General features: G+C 35.4%; 1 pseudogene; it reads right to left on the bottom strand.

Annotated features, from left to right (window-relative positions):
• Nucleotides 1–5,060: 5,060 nt before the first annotated feature.
• LOC112504481 lies at nt 5,061–11,014 on the bottom strand (annotated as a pseudogene).
• Between the last annotated feature and the right edge of the window lie 708 nt (nt 11,015–11,722).

The raw sequence follows: 11,722 nt of genomic DNA, 5'->3' as shown, positions 1-11,722 counted from the left end.
ATTCTACGAACCAAATGTTCTCTTAGGTTCTTTGAATTAGTCATCACTTTGTCTCTATTTACTTATAGTGCCTTAAGACCATGATCATTGAAAAATCTCATCTAATGAATGAGATATCTATTGGAATATGGGAGTCATAAACTCAACAAAAATAATTGTATTCCTCTAAGAATCAATACAAAAGGATGGGTGTTTAAACTTTTTACCAGAACGAGCAATAATCCTTCGATGTTGTATCTGAATCTAAGCCAACAAATTCAACTTATTGCCTCCATGGTATCCAGGAAAAATACTTTCCTGTTGACGTCCAAAGCAAAGAACGAGATCTTCTTTCTTCCTCCAATACTGGATATAGTCTCCAACTCCTTGGAAGAGAGAAAAAGCAACTTGTGGAATATGGAGATGAATAATTGAATTGGATTATCAATTTTTGCAAACTAGTCCTTCCATTGTCTCATAATAGGTCTTTATTTATATAAGTGTAATGATGGTCCTTATAATAATAATAATATTTTTTACCAATAAAAATAATTATTATAAATACCATGTCTAGCAGAGTGTTTACTGCTTTTAAAAGATCTTCTATCTTATAAGGGCATATTTGTCCTTTTACACATATAGTTAATTGAACAAGCCACTACTTGTCAATTCTATTCCACACTTACCAAAAACAGGTTTGTTTTGATTTGAATATATTTAATCATATCAAATATCCCAAAATCATATAATAGTTTGAGGCATTTACCTATTCCAGTTAATGAGCCGATAGTTTCCCGGCTAAAAATCACCTCTTCACATTATTTTTCTTCTTCTTAATCAGATTTTTTTATGTGTGTAAGCCAGAGGCGGAGGGGCAATATGTGCTGCCAAGGGGGAGGCGGAGCGGTCAACACATGCAACCAAGGTAGAGGTGAATCAGGTAAAGTGGGAATTTGGCAGCGGGATGACCATCCTAGAGACGAGGTTGCAATTAGGGCTGCACATGGATTAGGTTAGTCAGGTTGAAGAAATTTGAACAACCGAGCCCAATGTTTGGGGTTTAAAAAATCTCAAAAAACCCAAATAAAAGTACAACCCAACCCAACCCAACCCAAGTCGTGTTTTATAATCTAGCTAAGCGGTTATGTTTAAACGAAGTAAAATCAAATGAGAACATATAAATAAGGCTAACAAACTCAAAGAAGAAAGTTGAAGGTTCTTACAAACAAGAAAGTGGAATTACAGATGAAATTATGATATAATTATGAATATAAGTAATTGCAGGTTGGTCTAATATCTAATGTACATATATTAAATAAGAACTTCTCATATTAAATCAATAATGTAGAAAGGCAACGGGTTCGTAGAATTGGGTTGGGTTCAAATAGCCATCACCCAAATCCAACACAGTACTTACGATTTGGAGATTTTACAACTTAATTAAGTATCAAGTCGTTTCGGATTGGGTTGACCGAGTTGGTTGGATTAGTCGAATGCAATCATTTGAGGTGATTATTTCTAGATTAGGCTCTTTCACTGCCCCTTCCCTCGCCCTTCAAGTTAGTTTGTTAGTGTATTTCTACCGAAATGTTCTAATAGAATTTTAGAAATTTGATTTTCTCCATTTAACATACAGGAATGCATATTATTCACGAAAATACGAGTATTTAGAATTGTGTTTATTAAAAAACAATGATATCGACGGATATCCTTCGGTAATTGGACCCAACAGTAAATTTGTCGTTATCTTTGCTATCGGTGATCTTATTTTGTTTGTTGTGAATCCTTCGGTACATTTGATCATCAGATTTTAGGACCATCAGCAATCAACAAGCAAGTTTTCGACAATGAATATTCGACGATGGATCAGTGTCGATCCTACTATTATTTTGATAGATCAACGATGCCTTTACCTTTTGCTGAAATTGTCCAGTTTTGAAGTGGTTTGTGCCAAAAGATTTTGATAATATTCTAACATATGTAATACCGACATCGACTTATATTGGACATAATTGGCTTGTAACGTATCTTATATTGACGGATTAGTGCAATAATAGTAAAAACCATCAAAATGTAATGAAGTTATCTTAGTTTCTATTTAGCATAACGGTTAATTTCCCCCCTCAATTAGGCTAATAAACATTAAAATCTTACCCACTTTAGCTGATAAATGGATTTTTAGCTTACATGACATCATTTGATTTTAATGCAACATTTATATTCTAATCAAGAGTTACAAAATAACTTAGAGCATCTATAGTGATTGAACTTTCATACTTTTTCCAGCCATATCATTGTCACATCAATAAAGTAAGAACCTCAATAGAACTTCACAATGGGGTTCTTACAAAAACTTCACTTTTTTTTTTTTTTTTAAATTTAAAAAACGTAATTTTATTTATAGATTATTATATAAATTTAATATACATACACATATATATATATATATATTATAAAATTATAAAAAATTCAAATATAATTTATTAACTTTCACTTTTCTATATTTTTGTAATTTGTTAATTTATATATTTTGCTACATATTCGGAAAACAGTTAAAACATAAACATAATTTTATACTACAAAAAAAGTGCAAAATTACGAAAATATTAATTTTTATAAAAAGTAACAAATAGTAACATGGATCAATCGTAATCTCTATTCGACCAAATATATTCCACCAAGTTGGAGCGGAGTTGATGATGAACTTCATTTCAGCACATCTCAACTTTTTCGTTGAAAATATTCTTTGAATTCATGGATAGAACCTTGAAATATTTGTGTTAACTTATCTACCTCTTCATGATCCAATTGATCAATATGTCACCTTCATCTCCAACAATCATATTATGCAAAATTATGCATGTATGCATAATATCCCTTAACTCTTCTTTATTCCATAATCGTGATGGTCCTTTAATTATCGTTCAACGAGATTGAAGCACTCCAAATGCACGCTCAACATCCTTTCTTGCACCATCTTGTCGTTGTTTGAACAACTTCCTTTCTGCATCTTGTGAGCAAGGAAAACTCTTGACAAAAGTAGCCCATTCTGGATATATACCATCAGTTAAATAATATCATTTGGTATAATGTGTACTGTTTACTATAAAATTAACCAGTGGTGCCTCCCTTCATAAGATATCATTAAATAAATTGGATTCATTGAGTACATTGATGTCATTACGTGATCCAATGGTCCAAAAAAAATGCATGTCATATCCATAAGCCTACCTATTGCTTCAAGTATAATTGTTGGAGAACTATGATCGCCATGAGTAAATTGGCCTTTCCAATTTGAATTTTTTTGAGGATATTGTGGAATGTAGGAAAATCTTGGAAAATTCATAGGTCTTAGAGAATGTGGGGATATGGAGAGTTTGGAGGCATATGAGAGCATTCTTGATTCTCTTAAGTTTTTTTTTTCCATTTCCTTTGAAGGAGAGGTATGAAGGATATCTCGTATGGTGACATCTCTCTCTCTCTCTCTCTCTATATATATATATATATATATAACAATTTGATATACATTTTAAAAATAGAAAAGATATTTACAATTATTAATTTATGATTTATAAATTAATTAATTAATTACATATATATATATATATATATATATATATAGGGTTGGGTTCACGTGAGACCAGCATGTTTTCGTGAGACCCGTGAGACCACATTTTTATACGTAACCTTCACAGCAAAAACATTGTGAAGGTTTAAAAAAAGTCGAACCTTCACAGCAAAAACACTGTGAAGGTTTTAAAAAGTCACCTTCACAGCATATTGCTGTGAAGTTTCAAGTGTAAAATGTTGGTCTCACGGGTCTCACGAAAACAGACTGGTCTCACATGATCCCAAGTCTATATATATATATATATATATATATATATATATATATAAGCATATGAAAAATAAATCTAAATATAAAAATAATGGGATAATTAAAAAACTAGTATAAAAATTTACAAGAAACAAATAATAAAACAGAATTAAAAAAATTATTATATAATATATTTTTTTTATCAATTTTAACTTATATGTTTTATAGATTTATTAAAAATAAAATAAAATGGTTAAGAAATAATAAAAATAATAGCAGAAAAGGAAGGTATAGCACCTGATAAGAACCTCGGCTTTCTGCTTTGATGAAAGAAGGTTCCCCTCCTTTTTTTTTTGAATATGGGGTGAAGGAAAAGACTGACCCCTTCTCGACAAGAAGCTCTGTCTTACAGTGGAGGTTCTTGTAAAAACACCAAGAACCCCATCAAAAACCTCCACTGTGGATGCTCTTAGACAACTAGACATCCGTGTCATCAACAGTTACAAGATACATTTTTACGGGTCAAAAATAGTATAAAAAGTGAAAAGAATTATACGTCCATTATGCTAATTGAGAAATAAATAGGAACCAAGAGAAACTATGTCATATATTAATGTATTTTGGCCATATTATAACTAAAATATAAAAATTAACAGTGATCATTTAGATTCGATAACCAATCAACTTCTATGATAATGATAATGATTCTTCGGTATCAACCAAACAACATGAATGCAATGGAGTTTTTCCTTTCCATGAACCAAGCAGGTCTTTAATTAGCTTTTACAAGTTGTATCTTGTCCAGGCAAAATGTGATCATCTACTGTACAATGAAAAACAAAACTGAGATTTCACCTCCTTCTTTTTCAGAAAATCAGTCCATAAGTTAACTTCTAATGAAACTAAAATTTTAAGATCGCAGACGAACCTTGATGCACCAGGTCTCATTTCTACGACCAACTTGAAAAAAGTGATGCCATGGATATCCGGACCAGCTTGTACCAATCCCATGGGGCTTGAAGATAACGACCATGAAAATCGTCAGTGGCCCATAGGAGAATCGAACCAGCCCTCAGGAAACCATGAACTTCTAATTTTCAAATTGCAGATGAGCCTTATACATGCACCAGGTCTCCCAACTTGAAAAAAGTGAACCCTCTAATCTATTATGAGAACCTAATTTATGTATATGCTTATAGGAGATAGCATTCGCTAGGAAGATTGTTATCCTTGCATGGTGCCTAAGAGAACAAAACCGAGCTAATTAAGTAGATGGTGGTGGAGCTGCAGGCGGTGCACTTTTAGCGCTGCGTGGCTTTGCCTGACTATACCTTTTAAGCAGCCTCTCCTTGTTTTCCTTCCACCATTCTTCTGCCTGCTGCTCTGCAAACCTTCTTCTACTGCACGAATATATATTGGCGACAATTTGGATTAATTAAGAGAAAAACTTCACACAAAGAGAGCCTAATTTCACACTAGATCAGATTCTGTCTATCTATATGTACTCGAGTGATTGAAGCTTTCTTAGGATAATATAGAGGTACCGAGCAAGGATAACATATGTTCATTACAACAAAATCAATTTTATAGAACGTCAAATATTCTAAATGGCCTAATCGACTGCTTTACAGGACCAAACAGTTGTGCATCCCATATATAACGGTGTTACAATGGGATATTAGAACGTATTTGGACATTCTAACAAGTCTTCTATTAGCTATTTTACACGACACTTTTTCAATAATGTCACATAAAAAGACAAATAGGAAGCTTTATTTCAAAAGTGTTCTAAAAAACATTATTACTAACTTACTGTAACACCTTTACACACGAAGCACAATTGTTTCCTCTAAATGCAAGTCTTATAAAGCGATCTATTAAGACATTTAGACATATTTGGCATCCAATAAAGCATAGTTGATTGTAATGGTTTATATGTGTAGAGCGGCCAGATGCAAGTGACACAGACACAAGTATTCGCACACAACAGACTCGTGAAAAGATATAAGAAAAACTCCAATACTCAAAAAGAAAGAACATGAAAAGATCTGAGTGAGAATTGTTGGAAGTACCTGAATCTAACTCGCTTGAATATTTTGGTACCATCTGAAAGTTGGAGCAGGGTTACATAAACACCAGGTTCGAATTGTTCAATCACTTCTTTCACTCCCTCTTTCCTTCGATGTTTGTTTATTCCGGAGCTACCTTCTATGCTTTTCTGACTTTGACCCTCAGTGGTAGTAGCAGAAGATTCATTAGTCTCCGGTGGTGCAACACCACTACTTTGTGATGCATCTTGGGATCCGTCGACAATTTGTGACGTATCTCCCACCCCATCAACCTCCTGTGTCGACTTATTTCCCTCATTAGCATCTTCATTTTCAGTAATCTTGTGATATTTCTTTCTTGTGACTTCACTAGACGAAGAATTTTCGTCAGGCTGATCTGATTGCAAGGGAGAACAACTTGGAGGTCTGTCATTTCCATAGGTGTTGACATAGCAATTGACTTCATCAATCAAGGCTTTGAAGGTTTCATCATTGGAGATTTCAGGAGGCAGCTTTTCTGTCAATTCGTTTAACTGATAAAAAGCAGTAAAATAGCAAGCTCATTACGACCTTCTTTAATAAATCTCCTGATTTAACTAAACATGGTACTATTTGACTTTGAGATCAAATGAACTCTTTTGTTACACAAGATACAATATGCATTCTTAACAAAATTTTGAAAAGTGTAAATGTGCTTTAACAAAATATGTTTCTGATATCAGAAGTTAGCATGCCCTTCAAAGTGACATTGTATTTGTATCCTCTTTTGTGGAAGGGAGAATGGTGAACCTTGGAGCAACTAATGTTATGAGTTGAAAGCATGATATGAGGCTAGCATCAGTTTACCCATCCACAACAATATGATTGCACATCTAAATCTGTATAAGATTTATAAAGGAACAGAATATCATTTCATTTTCAATTATTATTTATGTGGGCAATTAAAGTTTGCGAATTTCCCTAGAAAAGTTAATCTTTTATTTTTTGGGAAAGGTGTCCCAGGCTATCTCGACTAATTCCACCAAATTGTGACTGCAAGAAATCAGCCCTGATAAACTCAATTGCCACAATTGTTGTGTACTCGAACCCTGGGCAGAGGGGATATTCCACCACATCCCCAGGACCTCAATCACTACGCCACATTCCTTGTGGTTAACTGTTAATCTTTATTGGGCAGCATAAGGTAGGATATATGTTTAGGTTTGTGTATAAACATTATCGCCATATCATATGCATGCACTTTTTTAAACTGAAAAGAACTTGATGCACAACAAACTGCCAGTTAAGGTCTTATATCACGGTAAAGTAGGTATAACAAGGCTAACATGGCTAGAACGTTAATAAAAACTAGAATCCATTTTATTATCATATTCTTCCTTCTTTAACCACTGAAACCAGTTGAAGCAGGCGGTTTGTTTAAAAAAAATGCAACTCGGAGCATTTATTTTCTCATTTTATGGGCAGGCACAGATTGCAGTAGATTATTTTAAGAACTGAAAGAAGCTTCATATACCTCCATACAAGTAATTCTTGACAAGTGCAATTCTAGCCTTTTGCGACAAACAATAAGGAAATGAAGACTTGAACTCTGATTTGTTTAAACTAGAGACAACTGAAAATAAGTGATCGCTTTCTTTTCTCCCCCATGTTGCCAGAGGAAGAAAAAAAGGGGTGGTTCACAAAGAGGCAAAAAAGTGAAAATAGATAGGATATAGCAGTACCTGAGATATGATGCATTTGAAGACATCCACAGCAACATTACATTTGGCAGTTTTCTCTGCAGCTAACGACTCAGCTTGTTTAGCATTATTCCGCAGTTTTCGTATAGCTGCATCTTGCTTATCACTCTTTTGCTTCAAGATTTTCACCTACCATGTAACATAAGTGAGGTATTATTTCTCACAAACAGGTAGATGGGTCATGTTTGGCAACAATAAGCTAGTTTATTTTTTTTGAGTTTATAGAAAAAGCTATGTTTTATAAGCAACCAACTGGCTTTTTGAATAGCTACTTCGCTTTCCAAGAAGCTCCAGAGGGTTTTTTTTTCCACTTTTTTCCAATTATGTCCCTTATGTTAGAACTGAGTGATTTTTTCAACATGCCCTTTTGAGTACGGTTGGTATGCTGGACACGACAGAACGAAACTAATTAAAAATTTGTTCACTCGTGTTTGGTGCGACATTTAAAACGAGACATGTCAAAACTAAGGTGGGACAAAAATGCACTAAAATAGGTGGAACAAAAATCATGAAGATGCTGCAAAATTGTTAAATTAGTAAACTACTAATTTCAAATTAAAACCTTAAAACCTTGCACAAATTTTCACTATTCTGTCCAGTCCAGTCCTGTTCAATCCTATACCGTCCAGTCTTGCCTGCATTCCAAACGCACCTTTTATGTTAGAACTGAGTGATTTTTCAACATGCCCTTTTGAGTACGGTTGGTATGCTGGACAAGACAGAACGAAACTAATTAAAAATTTGTTCACTCGTGTTTGGTGCGACATTTAAAACGAGACATGTCAAAACTAAGGTGGGACAAAAATGCACTAAAATAGGTGGAACAAAAATCATGAAGATGCTGCAAAATTGTTAAATTAGTAAACTACTAATTTCAAATTAAAACCTTGCACAAATTTTCACTATTCTGTCCTGTCTAGTCCTATTCAATCCTATACCGTCCAGTCTCGCCTGCGTTCCAAACGCACCCTTTATGTCATTTTACATTGTCAACTAACTTATTAGCTAGCTTTACCAAGCATGGCTGGTTTCTAGCGGCCAGCTTATCGATCAAGAATCAACTTATCAACTAGTTTGTCAAACATAGCAACCGTTACAATCTCATTCAACCATACAAACACAAACAAGGAAATGTTAGTAAAAAAAGAAATAGTACTTGGTTTTGCAATCTGGACACTTCTTGGTTCAAAAGGTCATTTGACTTGTTAAGACCATCAATCATACCCCTTGAGAAGATAGGAGTACCAGATCTTGGAGAACTAGGTCTTCTTGCACAAGGAGAAGCAAGTCTCTGAGGCTGTGGATGTGGTGGAAACTGTTGATTGGCTGCACCAGGTCTCACAGAATTATGAAGAGCACTGAGTGAACTTGGAAATGCAACATCCTTCAAATTCTGAAATGCCGGAACTTGTGAAGCTCTTACTATAGAATAAGAATCAGATTTTGATCCATACCTCCCTGACTTCACCTCATGGTACTTAACTGGTTCCATGATGGGGGAGATCAGAATCCTCGAAGTCCTCCCATGTCTGTCTAACCTACTACCATCCATGGGGAGTTGAGAACTAAGCCTCCTATTGAAAGCAGAAACATTATTATTATTATTATTCCCGGACTCAGCAGCCTTCTTAAGTTTTACATAGCAAGAGTCACAAACACGATGTGGCTTTCCTGGAGTTGGAGCCAGTGCTGCTTTCAGAGCCTTTCGGGAACTACAACCATGACAGTGGACAAGCCCACAATTATAGCAATTATGTCTCTTTCTGGTAAAACCAAATGCTTGTCTACAACCAGAACAAACTGATTGGTCTGCTCCAGATACCCACTTATGAACACATATGCTGGCCGTATAACTTGCACCACATGATAAACCTTTCACAAGCCTATCTTTAAACGCTTCAACCAAAGTTGGGGTGATCCGATCATCCATGTCCCCATGTCCTAATCTCCCATTTGCACCCATTCCCCAAGTATATACTTCACTTCGTGATGTCAAAACAGCAACATGGTAGGCCCCACATGCAATTTCTTCGACAAACTCGCCTACCAACTTATCTTGTACCATGCAAGGCGATTTTCCATCAGCATGTGGATTACCCAGCTGACCGTGGGCAGGACTGCCCATAGTAAAGACATGACCTGATGTTGTAAGGGCCACGGTCATTGTATGTCCACATGCTAATTGATGGAAATTATAATCAATGAGAGCTGCAACACAGGTGGGTTCTGTAAACGTTTCCTTGTTTCCATGACCCAAACGATATTTATCTCCATCTCCCCAGGTGAATAGCTTTTTGGCCATAGAGTGTCCACTTTGCGGATTTGTGATCTCTATGATTGCTGCAGTGTGCCATATTCCACATGCAACTTTAATAGTTTTTAGTCCGGTTAAAGATGTAACCTCTTTTGGGAATCGAACACTCTCTCGATCTCCATGTCCCAAAGCACCAAAAGTGCCATCACCAAACGTAAATAGCCTTCCATCAACGGTTGACAATGCCGAATGCCAATTGCCACAAGCAACTGAAAGAACTTGAAGTCCTTCCAAAGGTCCGGAAACTCTTTTTGGAATCCAGTGGCTGACCTCAGTGCCGTGACCAAGAAGTCCAGCATTGTGGGACCCATCTCCCCATGTATATAAATCACCAGCCGTAGATACAGCACATGTATGATACTCCCCACACGCAACAGAGTCAACATTGGTGACCGCTAGAAATTCTACAAGGCGAGGGCGACCAAAGTCTCGGTCAATTCCATGACCAAGCCTACCACCAGATTCCTCTCCACAAGTGAAAATCTCACCTTGCCTTGTGACAAGAGCAAAATGTCGAACACCACAAGCAATTTGCTGGACATCTATAACTACATTTGACTCTAATGGCTTAGGAATTAGAAAATCAGTTTTTGATGGGAAACCATTTGCAGATCCATCGCCACAAGTCCCGTCACAATAAACCTCTCCCCAAAGATACACATCTCCTAATGATTCTATGTCATCAGGTCCAGAATTATGACTTGAACAACTAGGCGTGCTTGAAACACTAATCCTGAAACCATCTGCATTACTTGTTCTTATTTGCATGCTTGGACGTCCAAATGCCACATCTGAGCTACGAAAATCAGTTGGGGTTTCTTGAGAACACTAATCTGTAGAAAGTGAATCACGAGAAATACTTAAAGTAAACTCTAAAGGTGTCCGAAAAGATTGCCATTTTAACCTGCGACACTATAAGCATCATAAAACTGTAAAATAAAGAAAGTAAAAAAAAACTGAGTTAGAGGTTAGCACACATTACACTGGACAGACAGATAAGAATATATATGCTAAAAACACGCTTATAGAGTGAAAATTACAAGGATGTGTTGCACTGGCTGATTGAAGACATTACCTTATTATTATATAGTCCATCTGTTCCAAGAAACAAGGCCATTTGCTAAACTTTCAAATACAAAGAAAAACTTTCATCATCTCTAGCTATAAATCGTTACAACTCATTGGTAGGAACATGAAATGGTTGAATCTTTTTGTCTGAAAGTCGATATAATTTATTGAACTCAATAAAATTCATATGGATCTCAAATGAAAAATCAATATACGACATGCTTAGGCTTTAGATTTGAATAAAGTAATGATTTATTTTCCATCAATCAAGCATATCTGACTTCAAATATCCATTGTTTCATTCATTTTGGAAATAGAAAATGAAAATAATGTGCCAAAAATTTAAATAAAAAAAGTAGTGGTTAAACAAAACAGAGATTTTAAGTTCATGCCATACTGTACTGTTACAAATACCTGTTATTTGGCATTTACATCTTGTGTTAATTTAGCAGTGGGTTCGGTAATAATACGATTCTAATCCCTACTTACGAGCGTTTACCAATTGGATGATGGGCATTAGTAATATCTTGATGGATGATTTTACCCTCGTTTATTAATTATTAAAGGGATAGTTTAATTTCATATTCCCTCTATGCCTTCTTAACTATTTCCGATGTCATCAGAGCCAAGAGAAAAGATTCAAGAACATAACTTGATCATCGATAAATCCAGAGACATAAGTGGAATTGATCGACTCCTAATCATCAGCATAATGGCTTTAGCAAGTGGGACAATTTAAAGCAATCTCCCTACAAGT

Source organism: Cynara cardunculus, unplaced genomic scaffold, assembly GCF_001531365.2.
Source record: "Cynara cardunculus var. scolymus isolate 2C unplaced genomic scaffold, CcrdV1 Un_Scaffold_5723, whole genome shotgun sequence".
Taxonomy (NCBI): Eukaryota; Viridiplantae; Streptophyta; class Magnoliopsida; order Asterales; family Asteraceae; genus Cynara; species Cynara cardunculus.
The sequence above is the reverse complement of the archived record's forward strand: the minus strand, read 5'-3'. Positions and strand labels throughout refer to the sequence as shown.